This window comes from Mirounga leonina, unplaced genomic scaffold (assembly GCF_011800145.1).
Source record: "Mirounga leonina isolate KUSES-001 unplaced genomic scaffold, KU_Mleo_1.0 Mir_93, whole genome shotgun sequence".
Classification (NCBI taxonomy): Eukaryota; Metazoa; Chordata; class Mammalia; order Carnivora; family Phocidae; genus Mirounga; species Mirounga leonina.
The window spans coordinates 52882011-52905111 of record NW_023270854.1 but is presented as its reverse complement, the minus strand read 5'-3'; positions in this window follow the sequence as shown (position 1 = coordinate 52905111).

The window sequence follows — 23101 nt, the reverse complement described above, 5'->3', positions numbered from 1 at the left end:
CGAGACATGCTCTTCTTCGGCGCTGCTGGGGCAGCTAGTTTTTTCAGGCTGAGTCTCCCTGGGGCTGAGTCGCCATCCCTACAATTCGTATCTTAATGACCGTTCCCATGATTAATAATGATGCCTTGGGAAGTAACAAAACTCTCAGACTCCTGAGACCAAATGCCAACTGATACATGTATCTTGTGAGATATCCCAGGACTGAGCCCAAGGAAAAGATGTTTGCATCCCTTTTCTGAGAGATCGTTTCACTGAGTGGTCTGTATCAGAGCCCAGAAAGTCACTGTGTAACCACAGAATCAGAAATAGGGCAACAGGCACTAGTAAATGGATAACAGTTGAGCTAGTAGAGTGTGGTATGATCTCCCGGTGCTTTTACCAATCTGAAGAACCAGAAAGAACTGTTTATAATCAGAGCTCCTTCCTCTAGATGGTGTACAGACTCAGAAATTCTTATTCTCTCAACTATTCTCTTGGTATTTTTTTAACCTTTTGGTAATACTCACCCCCTAAGTATTTATTACCCAGTAGATTATGAGAGTTAAGTATTCTACCCTGAAAAGCACAAAAAGCTATTGCAAACTCGGGAAGGTAGATTTGGCTTCATTATTTTCTTGATGCAACACATTTAATCTTCTTTACTTCCCTGTTCAGAATGGCTTGTGAGACTCTGGACACCTCAAAGTGAGAGAGCTAGGGGCATAGTGTGTGACGCTTTTAGACAAAAAGCCACCAACTCACCCCTAGAATGGTTTTCAACAGTTTAGAAGCCTTAGCCTAGCACTTGTTAGGCTAAATTCATCTTAAGCTAACTGGTGTGTGTGCGTCTTTGTGTGTGGGGATGGCGGAGGTCAAGAGGAGTCAGTTGGAGAACCATCTCTGCCTTTCATAAAACAGAAGCACTATTGCGGCCACACAGGCCTGACAGTGAGTTTCAACCTAACCCTGTCACTGCAGAAAGTCTGGAAAGAGCACGCTCTGTTTTGACACTGAGACTCACTTCCCACAACAAGGAAGCAGATTCGGAGTTACTCCTCTTGTGGCTGCTCTGTATCTGGCTATTTTAGAGATGGGACTGCTTGAATCAGAGCAAGAGATTGTTTCAAATCAAAGTAACAATTTTCTAAAAATACTCCTGATTTCCTTGGTAACTGAAAATGTCAGTTTGAAGAGTTTTGGTGGTCATGTAAAGAATCCAAGGACTATTCTATATATATATATATATATGCTAATGAATGCATGCATGCATGCATGAATGAATAAGGGTATGTTAGATTAACATTCTATATATAGTTCTTTTAATTTGTAATTGCCAGCTATAAATCGGACTTGGGTGCCAAATGCCAACTGTAGAAAGTAAAGATCTAAATTCAGGAAGCTTTTAATTTGATACTTGTGTTCTGGTGAGAATGACAGTGTCATAGTCCAAAAGTAAAGTGAAAAGGGCCTCTGTAGTCAGAGAACCCAAACTTGAACCAACTATGTGACCATGGGCCAGTCACTTTACCACCCTGTAGAACTATTACCACGTTGGTAAAATGGTTATAACAGCAATACTCACCTGGGTTCCTGCATGTATCATATGAGATGTGTGTATGAAATACTCAGTGATGTGTAGACTGCACACACCTGACTTTGGACGGGGCTGGAGCTGTCTCCCTGTACACACTCCAGGCCTCAGATGTCATTTCTGTCATTTTCCCTCTGATTGTCTTAGTCAGTGCTAAATCTCTAAAACCTGGAATTGTACTTGCTTCTTAGTGCACAAGAAGTAATTGAGGAACACAGGAAAGCAGGTAGGTTAGGTGATTTTATCCAATTTGCCCAGTGTTTGTGTCTCACTCTCTCTGCCTGGTCCTTTCACTTTGATGAAAGTGCCCCACTCTTGGTTTCTGTTTTATTCCTGGATTATAGTCTGACGGGTCAGCCATCTGGGTCTCGGACACTACAGCCCCCAGTCAGACCCATCACCCTCTCCCATCTCCAGATCTGCCCTGGGTGCTCCATGATTAGACACAGCAATACCCTAAGAGCACAGAGAGGGTCATTATCATCATCCTACCATCAAAGGGGAGGCTTTCAGAGGGTGATAGTGGTGTACTCTTCACCAAATACTTCTATTCTCCCCTTTCCAGTACATAAAGAGTTGTAATCCCCTAGCTGCCCTGAGTTATCTGTGGCCACATGAGTTGCTTTGGCCAAGGACACGTGAACATGATGGCCGTGTGGCTTCTGCACCAAGCATTCAGAGCCAGGGGAGAATCGGATGTACTCTTTTTCTTGTCTTGGTGAACACAGAAGCAAATCACTTAGTGAAAAACCTTAGTATTGACATGGCCAAGGGGAGATATTCACTTGATCCAAGTCAGAAATAGTGGATGCCTGCCCAGCTGTGGTGTTCCCTGTCTGCTCAGGCCTTATCAGGGAAGCTGGGGTTCCACAGGGACATGAAGTCAGGGCTCCATCATCGGAAACTCCAGACCCTACCACAACTTTCCCTTCCAGTCCTAAAATTGAGCAAGAATCTTTCTGATGTGGATACTTAATCTAGAAAAGGAGTAATTCAGGGATGATTTAAGAACAGAGCCAACACCCAAATAATTAGCAAGTAGGATGATATTTTTATATATGGACTATCTCAGAGATTACCAAAGAGAGGAATTTAAATTTGACTTCCCAAATAAATAAATACAACTTCCAAAACATGACTTGTAATTTTGCACTTCTAGATTAGATTTAAAATTTATAAAAAGCTTTTGGAAGATGGGAGAGGTCCAAGATCAGAAACCTCAGCTCAATCACATAGAGATAAAAGCCCAAGACAAATAAAAGAAACTCACGAGTTTTACAAAATACACACTTGCACAAAGCTCTACATACACATGAACACATGTCCCCATATGTGTACCTTTTCTGTTAAGCATAAAATGCAAAATAAGGGGCGCCTGGGTGGCTCAGTTGGTTAAGCAACTGCCTTCGGCTCAGGTCATGATCCTGGAGTCCCAGGATTGAGTCCCACATCGGGCTCCCTGCTCGGCGGGGAGTCTGCTTCTCCCTCTGATCCTCCCCCTCTCATGCTCTCTGTCTCCCATTCTCTCTCTCAGATAAATAAATAAAAAATCTTTAAAAAAATGCAAAATAATTTTTTTAAATAATTTGATAAATAAATGAAAACCACCTGCGGTGCTAGGCCTTTCCAGTTTTGTCCCTACCTGTACAGCCTTAATGAGTTCAGATGACCTCTACCATCCTCCCTCTCCTACCTAAAATGTGTGTTCGAACGAGATGCCTTCCAGAGCCTTATAATTCTAATAGCCTCTTATCGTTCCAAGTGAGTGGGAACATACTCTTAGTACAAGAACAATTAAACCAGTACATTTTGCAAAAATAAATGTATTGATTCACTTCTGCTTGACTCCTTCAAGACATCTTTTTGAGTTAGGTTAGGACAAGAAATATAAAAAAGGTAATAACATTGAAATAAACTGGGTTCAAAGAAAATACGAGAATCAGCAAGTACACTCACTGAAAGGGTAAAGGCAGCTGTGATTACATGTTAAGCGGCTGAAAGCCAAGGCAAAAAGTTCACTAGGAGAGTTTTATAGCTTTCCTAGTATTAAAGGCTTAAAGAAAAAATTTTCTACGTAACACATTTTAAAAAGGGTAAATTGGATAATATTCTTGGTAGGATCAGTTATGGCAGCCATGCTCCTACAAAGTGAGAAAAAACAAAATGAAAAATAGGCAACATCTCTGAATAGGCAATTCATAGTAAGAAAACCCCAAACAGGTAATAATTATTAAGAGATGGTCAAACTGTTTAGAAATCAAGAAAATACTAATTAAGCCCTCAATAAAATGCTGATCCATAATCATAACACTGACAAAAACTAAAACGTCATGCAATACCAAATGCTGGTGAAGATGTAGAAAAATGGAGACCCTAATGAAGTTATTTAGGAAAATAATTTCACTGAATTTATTGAAATTAAATATGTACACATCTAACAATCATGCACACACATATAATTGTGCTATTGGATATTTCTTTGATAAGTCAGGTACTCAAGGAAAAAGTGTATTGATACTCATGACAGCTACTATCATTGGTAAATTTACCAATGTATGAATAGGATGGCATGTTGTGGAGTATAAAGCCAGTAACTTAGATGTATATGCAGTAACATGAGATCTCTAAAAACCATGTTGAATAGAAAAAGAAAGATATTTATACCACAGTATCATTTATGGAAATTAAACATGCTCCATGCCAAAATCGTTCAAAGCGTGTGTGTGTGTGTGTGTGTGTGTGTCTAAAAGTAGAATAAAAGAACATACTTTAAAGATACTGTAAAAACGGTCTAAGTTTGAGCGGGGTGTAGGATTAGTGACCACCAATAATAGAGAAAAAAGTTGAACTGCAGAGAATTATATAAAAGGGCATTTTGTGGATTGAAAATGTCGTAAATTCAAGTCTATGATCATCTTAAACTTGCTTACCCGAGGTCCATATTTTAAAAAAAATAAAGCTTTAAAAGTTGAGAAAAACAAAATTAAGAACATTTGAAGAACAACCATAGAAACAGCAGCTCTATTCGAGAGCCTTTGTGAAAGCCGGGCTTGAATCTCTCACACACAGTAAATTTACGGTAGTTCCAAGGGTTGGGCGTTCTCACTTGGGGAAAGCACAGGTGATAAAAACTGGCTGCAGGCACAGCCGTTGAGGGTGGACTTCATGCCAGGGTCCCCTGCCCCAGCACAGGATGGGGCACTTCACCCATACTCAAGTCTGTAGAATGAATGAACTTATATTTTCAAAAGAAGTAGTATTCTTGTGGCTAAGCCTTGGGACAAATCTGAACACATGAGAGAGGTTTTTCCATTAAGTAAACAGTAAGGGCTGTATCAGTTGTCCTCAGTCCTGCAGATAAGGGGCTCATCGTGACAGTCACTGCAACTCGAGACCAGTGCTGTTGTTTGGGTCCTGATTTATATTGCCGTTCAAACCTTTCAGACTAGGAATCCAGCTTCTTTGCTTCCTTTCAACTGAAGCTGGACTCATGGCAAGGTTTAGCCACACGATGACTTCATTAATGCTGAAAAAAAAAAAAGGGGAATGGACCTATTTTAAGACTTCATCATTCTCACACTTGAAAATAGAGTGCCGATTACTGACACTATCATAAAAGGAAAAAATAGACAAAATCATTAAATGAAGTCACATTGCTCTATCAACGATTATCTTTTATGCCTAGCTTTAAAAAAAATTGTATTGTATGCCTTGTTAGTTAAATTTTCCATTATTATTTTATTTTTGCATTATTTTGGATTATTCTAAATTTCTTCCAGGGCTGATTCATGCATCAGATCTGTGTCTTGGCAAAATTTAGCACTCCTTCCCTCTAATGCAGGAAACAGACCTATTACTGTGCCTCTGCCTTCCCCCATCACTTTAATGATACCGTGTTTAGGAATATTTTAACAGGAGACCATGAGAAGAGCTAATCTTAAAACAAATGGTATATAATTTACTGTTGGCGGAAAGTCAGGCTTTGGGGGAGAGGCACATGCGTGTGTGGTGGGTGTGCAGGTGTGTTCCTGTGTGTCTCCTGTCCTAGATCCCCCTGCACAGACATAACCAGGGATTCTGGCTAACTGGCCAGTCCTGCAAGATAGAAGCATCTTATTTAATTACACTTCCGTAGTGTAATAACGCCAGGAAGAGACCTGACTATCCTTTAAGCTAAAATAACTAATTCATGATGTGACCAAAAAGTTATGTTTGTACTTGGAGACAGAATATTCTTCCCCAAATACTTTGAACTGAAGAGTTAAACAGGCATGTCTGGAAAATACCCATTTTACATAATAAAATTAAAAGCATTTCTTATTTGAAGAAACGACTTGCTCTTTTGCATAAAAATCAGTTCTAAATACATTTAATATGTTTAAGTTTTAAAAAAAATAGTTTATTTGAAATATTGGGATTCTTTTAAAATACATGGAGATGCCAGGAGGTTTTGGAATCTACATAAAAATGATTTAATCTTCATAGGAACAGATTGGTAAGTCATACTGAAAATTTTTAGTTAACACATTGAATTTGTGCATTTTTGTTAGTGTCACGATAGTTTAAAGATATTTAATAAATTATTTTAAGTCCTTCACTGGATAAATCTTGAGCGACATAAATGTTTATGGACTGTTACAATCTACTTTAGTTTGAAGATCACTGAGAAAAGAAGGTGAAGCGTCTTTGAAATTACCATTAAGTCCCTGGATAACTCATTCAGTGCAAGCATCTTATTTTTATACCTTTTTTTTCTTTTTTTAATGTGGATATTGGGTAAAGTAAGGGGCATCATCTAATGCAGGAATGTGTAATGTTGGGGAAATATCTTTGTGATTAAATTGCTGGCTTACAAGTGAGGGGGTCCTAACACTCAGAGGAAGGTGCTAGATCATTAGATTGTGCTCAGAAATGACCTTCAAAATGGAACTTAGATGATTATGTTAGGTGAAAAGGGCTCCAAGCAGAAAGAGTCATTAATTTTGGAAAGTTTCAATCAATGATGCTTTTCCCTTCACTCTGCTGCTTCACAAAAGACTGTTTTTCAAAGATGTGAAATTTCCTATCAAACTCATGTAGTGGAGTAATTGCTATTTTACAGTATGGCGGGGTGGGGGGGCTCACTTGAACCTTGATTCCCTAAATCAGAGTCCCTTTTGGAACTCTTCCTTCTACCCCCAAGGCTTAAAAATTCAGAATCTGAATCATTTTAATGATTTAATCAAGTGACAAAGTCACAATATAGATATCTGAGCTGGAAGTTCCGGTTTCTACATGGTCTATTATAATTCTTTATTTTCCTGTAGCCTAATTTAACTCCCTTCTGATGAAGTTTAAGTCCATTGCTTATCATTTTTCCCTCATAATAACCACTCTTCATTTGACAAATATTTAATAAGTGTCCTTTATATGCAAATTATGTCGATTACTCTCTCTTAAATATATTGTTAAACTTGTCAGTTTTAAATAAAAATAAACAAACTTGCTAGTTTTACTGGATGCTGTAATGAGCCATCCAAATACCCCTTTAGAACCAAGGTCTTTATTCCACTCCCTGCCAAGAGTGTTGGCTGTTGGCATGGATGCCTCTCAGCCACATCCCTTCTGGGGAATCACCTTCGGTTGAAAGGACCTGCCTCACTCAAGACTGTGCTTCCTTTCCAGAGCAGTCCACATCCAATGACTAGTCAGTGAGGGGGATACAAAGACCCAGCCCCCTTTCCTTAATTTGGGAAAATTCCAAAGGGCCATCCCAGCTCCAAAGTTCAGCATTTTCCTTCTTCACCCAATCCTTCATTATCAGTGCATGCATCATTATTCCTACAAATAAAAATGAATTTCTTATTCACATTAACTTTTCATTGTTGATGTCTAGTGTTAGTAATAGAGATTGACAGTGTGTTGTATCATATAATATTGAGTAGGTACTGACAGATACTCATCTTTTAAACAGATGATGTAACATATGGTATCAGTAAATACAGGACAGTACTGTAAATATATTTTCTTTCCTTTATGATTTTCTTTTCTCTACTTTATTGTAAGAATAGAATATATAACAGATCTACAAAATATGTGTTAATAGACTGTTTATTGTTAAGTCTTCTGGTTGGCTATCTTTGTGAGTCAACAGTTAAATGCAGATTTTCCACTATGCACAAGGCTGGTGCTCCTAATTCTTACATTGTTCAGGGCTCAACTGTACAAATAAACCTACTGAAAGCATAACGTGCTATACCAGAAAGCTGAGTCAATACAAGAGTCAACTGAAAATACTCTGCTGGACCAGTTAATGATTGTTTGCTTTATTTTTTTAAGATTTTATTATTTATTTGAGAGAGAGAGAGCACACTGCAGGAGTGACAGGGAGAAGCAGACTCCCTGCTGAGCAGGGAGCCCAATGAGGGACTCAATCCCAGGACCCTGAGACCATGACCTGGGCTGAAGGCAGACGCTTAACCCACTGAGCCACCCAGGTGCCCAATGATTATTTGCTTTAAAAAGAAAAAAGAGGGGCGCCTGGGTGGCTCAGTCGGTTAAGTGTCTGCCTTCGGCTCAGGTCGTGATCCCGGGGTCCTGGGATTGAGTCCCGCATCAGGCTCCCTGCTCAGCGGGGAGTCTGCTTCTCCCTCTACCTATTATTCCCCCTGCTTGTGCTCTCTCTCCTTCTCTCTCAGATAGATAGATAGATAGATAGATAGATAGATAGATAGATAGATAGATAGATAGATATCTTAAAAAAAAAAAAAAAAGAAAGAAACCTAGCATGGAGAATCCACCTTCTCACCCTCTTTAAGTATAATCTGGACACTGGTGGACATACTGGCATGCCACCAGTTAAACTGCACAGTTTTAGGGTAAAGTCCAGTAATTTTGTTGTTATTTGATGGCAAGCATCTGATAAGCAGTGGAAGTTCTAGTAACCAGAAAGACAGTGCTGCTCTGGATACTGACAGAGATGATGGAAACAGCAGAGGGAACTATGAAAAATGGTTGGTGATACCCTATGGTTTGGGGGATTCTCTTCTAGAACACTGACCATCCTCTGCATAGAGTACTATGTGGAATGAGCCCTAAAAGTCCTTAACACTGATCTAGAGGCTAAATTAGAGATGTTGTGTTTGGGGGCAAGTAGCACTTTGACACCTTCAGTTTGGAACTCATGGGGCTCTGAGTGGGCAGCTGCATTGTCTAAGATCAAAACTACTTCAAAGGCAGTTTTTTACTGGCAAGGTACTTCCTGACTTCAGAAAATAGCACTGATGGATCCAATTCAGGAAAAGGGTTCTCATTGTCTAAACCTTCTTGTTGTACAACCAAGACTCTGGCAGCTGGTGTTTATCTTTTCCCTTCAAGCCTGGAAAGTCAGCAGCTTTAGAGATGAGGGCAGTACTGATCATAAACCCAACTGCATTTGCACAAAGCAGTGGAGCTTGCCTATCCTTTCCTGCCTTAAAACTGGTGCTTACTTCTCTCCCTTATTAATAAATGTGTTTTTTGTGGCATTTTTTTTAGAATAGAGTACTTTTGTCTGCCTCAAAAACCTGTTCAAGCAGATATCCTTTCTTGTCAATGGTTTTCTTCATGGCATCTGGGAACTCATCTGCTGCCTCTTGGTTGGCAGAAGCTGCTTCTCCTGTTGTCTTGACATTTTTTTTTTTTTAAGCTAAACCTCTTTCTAAAATTATCAAACCATCCATTGCTGGCATTAAATTCTCCAGCTTTAGATCCTTCACTTTCCTGTTGCTTTAAGTTACCATATAATTTCACTTTTTCTCAAATCATATTAGAGTCTTTAGGTATGCCTTTCTTAGAGCAATCCTGTACCCACATAAAAAGCTGCATTTTCAGGTCAAAAGGTATTTCACAAAAAGTGCAAGGTTTTCATTCCTGCTGGTATAGCTACAACAGCTTCTGAATTTCCTTTTCTTAAAATGGTCCTGGGGCACCTGGGTGCCTCACACGGTTAAGCGGCGGACTCTTGGTTTCAGCTCAGGTCATGATCTCAGGATCCTGGAATAGAGCCCCGTGTTGAGACTTTATGCTTAGCGGAGGGGGGGGGGGGTCTGCTTCAGGACTCTCTCTCTCCCTCTGCCCCAGGCTCTCTCTCTAAAATAAATCAATCTTTAAAGAAATGGTCCTTACACTGACTCATTGATCTTGAACTGGTGGACAACCAGAGCTGCAGACCTCGATCTATGGTACTTATCAAGCAACTCAGGACTTTTCTGCCCTTCCTGGGAGCACTTCCAGGGTCACTAGCAGCATCTCGTATGAGTCCTGTGGTGGTATTCAAGGTTTTTGGTATTATACTAAACATGATGAAAAATACGTGAGAACTAGGAGAGATCACTTTTTACTGTGATAATTTGCTAGCGGGACTAACTGCTCATGTGGAGATGATTAGCATCATACGGTGTTTTAAGCAGATACTCGCAACACTAGTGCTCACAAAGGCAACCGGAAGGGGCTGCAAAATTATTACAGTAGTGCAGTATGGACTACAGTTAATTTTATGCAGTTATTTACTACTACATTTTTACGTTCATTTACATCTCTCTTAACTGCAAATGATACCATGTATGTTCTGTATGTGTGTAAGTTTTGATAAATTCTAACTTTTTATAACAGATTTGTGTATATTTTATGCATTCGTGACACACCTTTTTCTCAGTCTTTTTTGATATTTCTAGGCTAAGCAGTTCATCTGCAAGTTTCTTTCAAATTGTCACAAACCTGAAAAAAAATTCCAATACATTTATTCAAAAAAATCCTCATATAAACGGACCTGTGTATTAGTGGACCCGCACAAAACTATAGAGTGTTTCACCAATCAGCAAAGCAAATACTGAGTCCTAACAAAGTAGTTCCCCTGAGCACCTGTGTTTATAATGCGGATGAACTGCTTTGGCTTATGATCAGACATTACACCTTATACTTAAGTCGAAGCTGGGTCAGGAGAGCATGAGAGTCCTCCTAACTGAGACCACTCTTGGCTTGATCTGTAACCTCTTGTTACAGTGGGGTTGCAGAAGTAGCTTATGGGTGTCTGGAAAATTAAAGACTTTCTTCTGTTGCTTGTTAGAAATAATTATTTTTGTCTCTGAACTCCAGGGAAAACAGAGTATTCAGTTCCAGAATGTTCCTGTTTTCTTTCTCATTATTCAATTATATTTGTCAAGTATTTATTAAACATCATTAATTCATTGGAGGGTCCTGGGTTACGTACTTAGGATAGATGAGTGAACAAAACAGGCATAACTCCTGCCCCTAAGTTCTTTTTTTTTAAGATTTATTTATTTGACAGAGAGAGAGAGACACAGCGAGAGAGGGAACACAAGCAGGGGGAGTGGGAGAGGGAGAAGCAGGCTCCCCGCCGAGCAGGGAGCCCGATCCCAGGACCCTGGGATCATGACCTGAGCCGAAGGCAGACGCTTAATGACTGAGCCACCCAGGCACCCCCTGCCCCTAAGTTCTTACCTTTGTTCACTCTCTTGAACATACTACCTATGAGGGAGAGAAAAAGAAGCTAGGAAAGCATGTGATGGATGATATGTAACATATTTTCAGGTTTTCTGCACACACAGACCTTCTTTTAATTCTCTGTTCAGAGCACGTGGCTCATTCATTTGCTTATATTATATGGTCACTTTTAGTTTAACTACCAAAATGTGATTTTTTGGATGTGACTCAAACTGAAAATTCTCCGCCCTTTTTCATCATCTGTAAATATTGTTGGAGTGATGAGGGGCTGGGAAGATGAAGGGAGGAAATACTGAGCATTTAGTACACTCCATGTGCATGGTACATAAGATAGGGCATTGAATCCGCACAGTGATTCTGGGAGTTGGATACTATGTATGAGAAAACAGAGACTTAGAATTTGCAAAACTTCCTAAATATCACAATAATAGTAAGTGACTGACCAGGACTGAATCCAAATTTATCTGCCTTGTCCATGCTGATTCTGCAGGTAGAAACCTCACGCTCAGGGCTATCTAATCTATCATTATACCCAGAGCTGGAGAAGCAATTTCCCTAATTCAGTAAACATTTTTAACATTTTGGAATGAATGCATTTAAGATGAATTTGAGCAATAGAGCTTGGTGGGCATAAGAAATTCAGAAGAAAAGTATTGCAAAGATTGGTGTAGGGGCACCTGGATGGCTCAGTTGTTAGAGCATGTAACTCCTGATCTCAGGGTTGTGAGTTCAAGCCCCACACTGGGCATAGAGATTACTTTAAAAAGACTGGTGAAACACTTGAGGCCGTCTTCATGTAGACTGCCACATGTCCATTCACAGGTCATTTTTAAGTATGAACTCTGGCTATATTTCCTCACACATGTGCTCATCTTCTTAGATTCTTCCACAGAAGCTTCTCCAAGAGAACATACAGAGAAGTTTCTGAGTAACCTGCTCCTCCCTCCACCTCTGTCTCATGTATCTTTGAAATGGGAGTCATTGCACACTTAAATATTGGTCGAGGGGGCTGGGGCACAGATTGAAGATCCAGGAAAGCCTAAAAGTGCTGGTCTCAGCCTATCAATAACAAATGTGGGGGTTGGACCGGCCCTTGTGGTTCCTATGATGATTGCAAGATGCCCTTCCACAACAACCATCAGGAAACTATTAAAAAATAGAGGTTGATTACTTACAAGAGCTGGCAATTACACACCATGCCTGCGGCTACACAGGGAGGTTGCAGACAGGAAGAGCATGCACAAGCTTATTGGGGCCGAGGCCTAGTTTTATGGGCTCACTCTTCTTTGGTGAATTTAAAACATAAAAGCAGGAATTTAAAGCATGAGAAAAGATCAGTTATCAAAATCAAACAAAATCTCTAAAACAAAGGAGCATCAGTGGGGTGAGGTAGCCTGGCTCTATCAGTCTTGTGGCTGACCTCTTTTTGAGGTCCCTGTACCTGCCAGGAAGTAACCTTCTTTACTTAATGGGCAAGGCCGCTGGAAACCCTGTATGGAAGGTGTCAGGCCAATATTTCCAAGGGTCTGTACTGGCTTCTAGCAATTCAACCTTAGTTTCCTGAAGTCATGTAGTTATACCTGTCTATGTATGTCTCTGTCAAATAGGACTTTTCCTGTCAAAGCCTTGGTGATGGAACCAATCTCTCCAATTCTTTCCTGTTTAAAGGACAACAGATTCTTATTGGACTTAAATATGTTGCCATAAAAATAAGAATACTCACTTTCTGAAATCTGGAGGGATCAGTTTACCAAATTGCTGTGAGAGTTAGCCTATTTTCCTTATATCTGGAAAACAAAAGATTAAAAAAACAGCAATATTTCAAACAAAAGGCATAAAAATTATAATCTTCCTCCTCCATTTATTCAGTCCCATGTAATTGATTCTTGTGCTGCCTGAATTCAATTTTTCCATTAGTTTTGGAAATTTTTTCCCAGTTCAGTTTTATGATCCTAAAATTATCAGAAACCTGTATTCTAGGGTCTTTTTCATGAATCTCCTTAAAGATGAGACATTTTTGCAGGAACTCTAATGTGAAAGCATCGGAGTCAAAGAATAACTAAATGACAAAAGACTTAAAAATGGCACGGTTAAAGGTCAGAACAGAGTCCATTACAATGCAATTGATAAAAGGAAATTTGGTTATTTCTGTGACATACAACATTTTTAGTTTCAGGTGCACAGTAGAGTGATTCAACACTTCCTGAACTGGTGCTCATCATAAGTGTACTCCTTAATCCCCATCACCTAGTTCACCCACCACCCCCTCTGGTAACCATGAGTTTTTTCCATATAGTTAAGAGTCTGTTTCTTGGTTTGCCTCCTTTTTTTGTCTCTTTGTTCGTTTTGTTTCATAAATTCCACATGAGTGAGATCATATGGTATTTATCTTTCTCTGATTTGTTTTGCTTAGCATTATACTCTCTAGCTCCAGCCAGGTCATTGCAAATGGCAAGATTTTGGTTTTTTTGTGACTGAGTAATACTCTATTATGGATGGATATACATACACACACACACACACACACACTTCTTTACTCAATCATTGGACATTTGGACTGTTTCCATAATTTGGTTATTGTTGATAATGCTGCTATAAACATTGCGGTCTTGTGCTCCTTCAAATCTGCATTTTGGTATCCTTTGGGTAAATACCTGGTAATGCAATTGCTGGATGATAGGGCAGTTCCATTTTTAACTTTTTTGAGGCACCCCTGTAATGTTTTCCAACAGAGCAACAGTTTTCTCCTTTCTCCACATCCTCACCAACACCTGTTTCTTATGTTGTTCATTTTAGCCATTCAGACAGGTGTGAGGTGATATCTCACTGTAGTAATGAGTGATGTTGAGCATCTTTTCATGTGTCTGTTGGCCATCTGTATGTCTTCTTTGGAGAATTGTCTGTTCATGTCTTCTGCCCATTTTTTGACTGGATTATTCATTTTAAGATAACTAATTACAATGGGTAACATACAAGGACATATGAGGTTTCTAGGAGTTTCATAGAGTTCCTAGAACATTTTATTTTTTTTTATTATGTTATGTTAATCACCATACATCATTAGTTTTTGACCTAGAACATTTCAATAACCTATATCCAGATAATGTAATCTAACAAAGTTTGGTATCACCTGTTTGATGATGCTTCCCAGTAATTTAACATACATACCAAATAAGCTCAGTTGGTTTAACAAGTCTTTTGAGATGTTCCAGGAACCCTCTGGAATATCCCAAAGTCCTCCTGAACCCCAGGTCAAAAAGACTTCATTTAGAATTTGGGGGAAGTTTGTCAAAATAACAAAAAGGTTTTAAAACACTTAGTCAAATAAATCATAGGTCACTATGAAACAATACTTAGTTTTCTGTCTAACCAAAGTGACGAAGACTTCATAGTCAAATAAAGAAGGTTATATAGTTCTAAGCTAAACTCAGGTCTTTTAATATCAAGAAGATGGGGGTTATTTTAGGAATCGAAGACCTGATCAAACACAGGAAATTATTTTGATTGATAGAACACAGAATCCTTGTTTTTGAGGCAGATAATTTTAAAAGATAAAAAACCCTTTACAGTCTCTTATCAAGAGCAGACCAATAGTTCAAGAATACTTTATCCTTTTAACAAAGAAAAAACCCTAATTTTAAATTTGCACCAATGTACTTTCAATATTAAAACTAATTTAATCAAATTTATTCCACTCTTAGCCAGTCCTGACCACACATAAAATTCCTTCCCAAAGATCCCTTTTCCATAAACCTTCAACAGCTTTCTTTTTTGCATTCAGATTTTATCTTATCCTATCCCTTTTTCCCAGCCTCACTTTAGAACAATATTACTTTTCCCTCAAGAAAAATGCATTTCCATTCCTCATACCGTCTTTTACCAAAAGCACGAAACTTACTTTGCTTGCATACCGAGAGGTTTCCCTTATGATTTTTAGTAGTTTTAACCACATATATAAATTAGAATTCTTACTTCTTAGGAAGCTTGACTAAGAAATACAGAATTGTGAACTGTCTTTATATCAGCATTCTGTGAATTGGCAAACTGAGAAATACTTTGTACTATAAAAAAGCACATATTTCTAGAACTCATAATCTTTCAATAAAGCATAAAACATGTGCTAACAGACCCAAATTTTATCTTTAGTTTCTCTAAAAGTAGAATAAAACACCAAAAATAGATAAACCTATGTACAGTAATTAATGTTCATTATTCTATCTTACTTGGAGATGATTTAGATACTCAGTGAATTTATCTTAACTCATCATTTAACTTAAAACTTTAAAGTTTCAGATTACCAAAAAAATTGGGGGAAACTACTTTAAAATTTTTATCCAAAAACCTTTTATCTTATTTACATCTATTCAGTTTACTTGTTCTTAACAATTATGTTTAAATTTCCCACAAAAAACTTTGAGACATTAAACAAAGTCTACCATTATTCTAAATTTTGCTGACACATTTTGCAACAGCGATAACATGAATTCAACTAGTAAACCCAGATAGTTACTTATCTGCCTTATATTTAATATCAATAATTTTGAAGACATGTCTGTTGTAATCAAACCAACAACCTTAAATTAGTTTTAATACCAAATGTTTTCCCAGATCACATGAATCTGAAATTCATTTGGATTGTTTTCATTTTATTTTTGAGAATTTTTATGAATACTAAATTTATAGATGTACTTCGTTTTCTTAAAGCCAATTAAATGAGCTCTTTTACAAGTTAATTTTGGCAATAACATTCAGAGGTAGAAAAATACCATACATCTACAACACATGAACACACAGGCAGATGCATACAGAGACCTTATAATTACGGTTCTTTAAATGTTTAGCCATGAGATGGGTACAATAATGCCAAACTCACTAGTTTACAAAAGAACAGTTGGATTCAAACTGTTTTTCTGGAAGATGGAATGAGTTAAGCTTACCTGCTCAGGTGGCTAACCTCTTTCTCTACTTGTAGAGAAGACTTTTACAATTCGTATCTGTCCCTGGAAGTAATCTTAAGGAGGCTGTGATCTAGCGTCTGGGCAAAAGAGCCTTTTTTTGCAGCTTGTATTTTTAAAAGACCTCTTTTCCTTTTCCTTTCTTTCCTTCTCTTCCTTCGTCCCTCTTAGGCCAGTGTGGGCATTGTTTTAGAGACCTCCTGGGTGTTGACATTTCAAAGACATGGTAAGACTTAACCTCTTCAAGGGGCAGAGAAAGAGTGCAGGTTTTCTCCTAGGAGTTTTAGTGCCTTTCAGATGGTTTTGGCAGCCCCAATTAAAATGTAGCAGTGCTGTCGTGTAATTAGGGTGTGTGCCCTGTAAAGAATAATTCTCTGGACTCAAGGTCAAATGGGGCCTCTTTGGGGTTGGAAACAATGATGTGGTCGTGGGGGTCCCTATGGTCTTGGAAATGACAAACCCATTGGATTATGCCAATTTTGCACAGCAGGAGATGAGCCTCATCTTCATGTTTTCCACTCACTGTGAGCCTTAGCCATGATCACTGTGATGGAAGGAAATGAGCATTTGTCTGGATGGATCGTTAAGAAAGTTATAGATTTCAGAGTCTTTGGAGATACCTACCAGTTGACCCATTTTAAAGACATCTGTGAATAAGAATGCAGAGCCTTTTCAATCAAAAAAGAAAACCCACAAGAGCCAATTAGTTCCCCTCTCTCCTTCCTGTTGTATACTATCTTTAAGAAAGGGTTAAATTTCAGTTAGAATATAATTTATTTTCAGTTTCTATTTCTTGACTTTTTTGTTGTTACCTTAATCTTGGGTATTGTTACTGGAAAATTTGGGATGACATCACCATGAGGCCTCTTCACAGGTAGCTGCTTTTCTTTGCAGGGTCCCAGGAGACCCCCCTGAGATTGGGCTCTGCCTCTGCTGGCGTGAGAAAGCCCCTAGGCCTCTAGAGCTTAATACCAGAGTCTTAGCATGCTGGTGTGCCTGGCATTGAGTAATACCCAGGAAGCATCCCTGGGGTTTTGCATTTACTGAGCAGCCGCTAGACCTCCTCAGGATCCTTAGGAGGTGCTGGCGCCAGATGTCCAGGACATTTATATTTTTCCATCAATTTTTCTAACACACGACACCAGTAATCAGACCCATAATATTCTATTGGATCAAGGGATGAAGAGTGACAGCAGTGAGTGAAGTGGTGACTCAGAAACCATGGCCTCTGTTGTGTTTTCCCTCTGGTGGTGTCATTGGTTTCTTATTGCAATAATGTGCTTGCAATCCAATCTGCCCTTCTTAGCTCTCCTTGGCCTTAGGTGTGGTAGACCCTTTCTCATGTTAGTCAATATGTCTCATCAGACAATATGACCTTATCACGCTGCTCTGGGGAGACTGTTCATGACTGTATCGTGACTTTTTGGGTTGGATACTGCAGGCAACACATTACAGGGGCAATACGTGAGAGCACATAGAGGTGCCTCAGACCCCCAGCAAACATGCTCATTTCCCACATGGGGTTACCCCGAGTTAGGCAGCTGGTAAGCAAATTACAGGTAAAGGGCATTCTCCTCTGTTAATTGCAAGAGCAACCATGCAATCCTGCTGACTAACTACATCCATTGTTTCATGCCAATCTCAGTCTATCCATAACTAGTCTTGTAGTTGGACTGGCCCTTGTGGTTCTTATGATTGCAAGATGCTCTTTAGCAACAATTATCAGGAAACTTTGAGAAAATAGAGGTTCATTACTTACAAGACTTGGAAATTACACAGCACACCTGGGGCCACACACTGAGTCACAGGTAGAGTGAAAGCATACACAAGCCAAAGGTTCTGCTTTTACTGGGGTGGAGAGTGGGGGCCTAGAGTTTCATGGGCTCACTCTTTAGTGGTGGATTTTACAAAGCATGGGAAGAGAAAAGGCAAGTGGCCCAAATGATCAGTTATTGAAATCAGTATCTCTAAACAAAGGAGCCTCAGTGGGGTGGGGTGGCCTGGCTTGATCTCTGTGGCTGACCATGTGTTAATTGGAGATCTCCATCTTAGATGACTTGGCAATTAAAGTCAGGCATGTGCATTATAAAAAAAGAAAAAAACTGTCAGGGCCTCTCACTAGAGTCTGTCTCTAGGAAAAAGAAGTTTTTCGTCATACTGGGGAGAACAGGAGACAAAAAGAAGACCCTAACTGTATACTAGTTACTTAGATGGATATAATAATCTGTTAATCGCATGTGTTTATTATTCTTTGGTCTTAACGCTGTAAAACTAATGGTCTGAAGCTAAAAGAGGAGCACTGTTTATTTTTCACATTATTTGTTTTTAATTATCCTGCTTTGTTCCACCAATTATTTGAAGTGGCCTATAAGGATAGTTAGATCCATGGAGAGAGACGGATAGATCTAGCAGTAGATATACCAATAAAAATTAGCATTATTGTCGTCTGAATTTAGGCCCCTGGATGATGACTGACATCAGGTTGATATTCCTAAAAGCTAAAGTAAAAAGGAACTGTCTATTAAGTCATTAATATATACTCATGGTCATGAAAGATAGCATTCTCTAATGAAGCAAAGATTTTTCTGACACCTCAGTTTGACAAGGACTTCTTATCTGACGGGTGGTGGTCAGTATTTTTTATGACATTCTGAGAACAAATTTAACTTAAGCAGGTCTCATGGGAAACTTTAGTTTTGGGGAGTTTTTTTCCCCCCTTAATACAAGATGAGGGCCTAACGCCCGAATCCAACTCAATGGAAGCAGTTTGCTAGAGAAATGAGAAAGCCTGGGGACAACATCCACAGCTTTTTGACAGTGTCCCTTTGTTACCAGAAAAAAGGATGCCACAAACATCCCTCATTACCGGGCCCGGCGTTTTCCTCACCCACACATAGTGTGTAGGCAACTAGGTCATCCGAGTCTTTTCTGCTAAGGCCCAAGTGGGCTAAGATTTTTGAAACAAGTGCCCTTGGCCATCACTACCCATTTATTAGAATTGACAAAATTGAAGTCTATTTGTCATCATGGGCTGGACTCTCTGGGGTCAATATATGCTTCAGAGAGTAGGATTATAGACACCATTTTCTGTGTGTTTTTTTAAGTGTATTTTTCTAGGGAAACGACTTCAGAGCTTTCAATCCATGAAAGGGTCACAGGAACAAATGCATTGACCACAGGTCCTTTAAACACTTGTCCTTCAATATTTCTGTCAAGAGCTTTCAATAAAAAGTGAGCAGCAAACTGTTCAAAGGCCTACTCTCTGGCAAGGACCTGGGGCCACTGTTCAGTGCTGCTGATGAAAGGCAGAGCCATGAGCACTAATGATCAAACCCACAGTCGGCCAGGGCAGCCTTGTGAGAACTAGGAGCCTCACCCGGCTGGTGCCACCCACCTGTACACGGAAAAGGTGAGACACAACCTGTCAAAAATGTTCCTTGAGTGTCAGCTGTGTGCCAGAAAATGAAGACACAGTGTTGAACAGATTCCTGTCCAGATTGTGCTTATTCTAATGATTATACAATAATTAACTACCATTTTTCTTATTTGCTGTAAAGGACAGGACGGCTAAAATTGTCCTTAAAAAATGAGCTGAGTATTTTCTAGAACGCCAAAGAGAAAACATGTCTCAGAGTCTCACCAAGCATAGACAAGGATGCCGTATTTAAATTAATCAACTTAACGCTTATTTTTAACCAGGAACAGATATACAAAATGCACTACACATGTGAAAAGTAGTATACCCTAAGATTTGCAGCTCAGAATGTCTGGATTCAGCACTAATGAACTAGCTGTGTGATCTTGGACAAGTAACTTAACACTCTGTATCTCAGTTTCCTCATCTGTTAATAGGACCTACCTTAGAAAGGTGTTTTAAATAAATGACTGATATATGTAAATGCTTATGGTACCGGCTACATAGTAAGCAGGTGTTGTCAATAATTATTTAGTGTCTTGTGCTACTGGTTTTCCTTAAAGCTAAAATGAACATTAAGTGATCCCAATGGAAATAAATTTTTAAAAATTCAAATTAAAAAAATCCAGATATTAGGAGCAAGGAAAATTTATAGCATAAAAAGTGAAAGGACAAAGCTGAAAAAGGATCTCCGGGGCAGATTGCTTGCTGCTCAGCAAAACTGGATTTCTCATCCTCGTATGCCCCAGCCGCCTTTGCAGTTTGGTGGGGTCAAAGGGGTGGCTTCCGGCCAGTGGAACCTGAAAAATGTTCTGTGTCCCTCCCAGCCAGCCCGTGAACACCTCCCTGGCACAGTCTCTGTCCCTAGCAACACAGGGGCTGGGAAGGTGGACAGAGGTATCAAGAACCATCTGTACTGTGCTAAGGAATTTGAACTTTTTCTTGGAGCCATGGGATCTCCAGAAGTGTTTGTTTTGTATAATCAGGTAAGTCACTCCTTTGGCTGGGGGTAGAGGATAGATGCAAGAGAGCAGGAGAGGTGGGCTGGGGGCCAAGGCTGGAAGCAGTTAAGAGACTTGCATAACCAGCCCAGTGGGATGAAAGGAGGAGATGGACTCCAAAGGAAATTGGGAAGGGAGAGTCAATTGTATTGGGTGTGGGAAGTTGAGATACCAGGGTAAGAAATAAAGGTGGATAGAGATGGGGGGCAATGGCTATGCCTCATGACCTCTGGGTTTTCTGAGAAGTGAGAAAAGCCTCATTAGCACCTTCTCCTACCGTCACATCTTATTCAGTCTGTCCGTCTCAAGCTACATGCTGGCGGCTTCATTCATCCCTGCCCTTTCAGGTACTGTGCTCTGCCTGGAAGACTGTCTAGAAAGTTCCCCCACATCCAGCAACACGTCTTCTCTGAAGGCTTCTCTCACTCCTCCAGACATGCTTAGTTGCTCCTCCTTTGCTCCCTCTCTCCCCCAGTCCCTCTCATCTCTTTAGTACTTAGGAAAATGTGCTCAACATGCTTACTTGACATCTCCACAACTAGATGGGAAGGACATTGATGGGAAAGATCTATTTTTTCATCTTGGTATTTCTTATTACTAGCAGAAGGCCAGAAATAGTGGGTTCTCAATGGATGTTTAATGAATGAGCTACTTACTTGAGAATAAGAGGACAGTGAAAAAAAAGTAGGGATCCTAAAATAGCACAATCCTTACCTCCGTTCTCATAAGAATCTAGGAGGCTACATAGCAACACCTGGGTGGACTGACAGTATTGAAAAAGATTATAATTAAGGTTGAAGCAAAAAAACCCATGCAGTCCACACAGTTGTAAGAGTCTTGTGCCTTTAGGACAAATTTACCAATTTATAAGAAAACTCTGCTGAGGAGAAGGAGCACATAAACACACTTGCATGTGCAGCAGAGAGGAGGGAAAAAAAATACCCCCCCTTTTCTAACACCCAGCATTTTCCAGAATGGTACAGATACAGCATACTCAAGTGAACATCACCTTCACATAGTGAAATGAATGATGGGTACCTTCTACTCTTAATACATATAGTTTTCCATTGGTTATGGAGTCTAGACTTCTTGTTGTTTACCTAGTAGTCTCTCTCTCTTTCTTAATTATCAGAATTCCAGTTTTATTTTAAGTAGCAATCTGGCCAGCTGAAAGCCCACATTTACCAGCCTGCAAGGCAGTGATATGTGACCATTTAAATAAGTTCTGGTTAATATCAGGAAAAGGGTAGTATGGGATATTACCTGGCTTTTCAAAAAGCTGACTCAGCTGGGAGTTTTGCCCCTTTAACCTCCTACTTAGCTTCCTCTGGTCTTGTGTCTAAGGGCTGGCACTCTAGCAGCTATCTTGGAACATGAGGTGGCCTTAAACTTGGCAGTAACTCTAGAAAGAAGAACATAAAGATAGTAAGCACTGGAGTCCCTGACAACCAAAGAATCAAAATACCAGCTTGTTTTTCTTGAAAAAAGTTACATCTCAATGTTTACAATGGAAAACACAGTAATGGCCTAAAAAAAACAAATCTAATACTGTGTACTAGGGCTTAACTTTTGGTAACTAACAAGTGCACTAATGATTCTTAATCTAATTTTACTATGATAGCCACATACTGCAGTGGAGGCTCAGGTGGTTACACATTTTTACCTCAATGAAAAAACTGGCGAAATGGTATAAGTCTGCATTGTGTTCTGCAATGTCTGAAAGAGCCTGCAGATAAAATATAGCATAGTCATACTCCCTGAATATCACAAATAAGCACACATTCTGGGATGTTGTGCAAATCATTTGCCTTTTGTACATCTTCAGTCTTTAGAGAGTCAGTCAGATATGACAGTCCAAAAATCCTTTTCTCTCTTTTAATGCTTCTCTTCTTCTTTTCCACCATCCTGGCCTCCCTACCTGCTACAGCTCCTTGTGCTCTCATGGGGGTACTCACTGCCCAGTGGTCCCTATTCTTGGGAGGGTGAAAATGGACCTTGGCATATTGATATATAATTAATATATAACACTGTATAAGTTGAAGGTATATAGCATGATGATCTAAATGATACCAAAATATTATATCTTAAATAGTCTCACTACACACACACACACACACAAGTTAACTATGTGGGGTGATGTGTTAATATTATTGTGGTAACTTTCAACTATATAATACAGTATTTCTGACTAGTTACCATGCTGTACACAGCAGGCACACCTTGGGGATATTGCAGGTTCGGTTCCAGACTACTAAAGTGAGTATCTCAACAAGGCTAGTGAAATGAATTTTTTGGTTTATCAGTGCATATAAAAGTTAATGTTTACACTATAGTCTATTAAGTGCAATAGCATCATGTCTAAAAAACACAATGTACATGCTTACAAAAAAAATCTTAACCATCATCTCAGCTTTCAGCAGGTCTTCATCTTTTAGCTGGAGGAGGGTCTTGCCTTCGTGTTGGTACCTGCTGACTGATCAGGGTGGTGGTTGATGAAGGGTGGAGTGGCTGTAGCAATTTCTTAAGACAACAATGGAGTTTGCCACATTGATGGACTCTGATAGCATTTTACCCACAGTAGAACTTCTTTCAAAACTGGAGTCAATCCTCTCCCACCCTGTCACTGCTTTCTCAGTTAAGTTTAAGGAATATTCTAAATCCTTTGTTGTCATCCAGG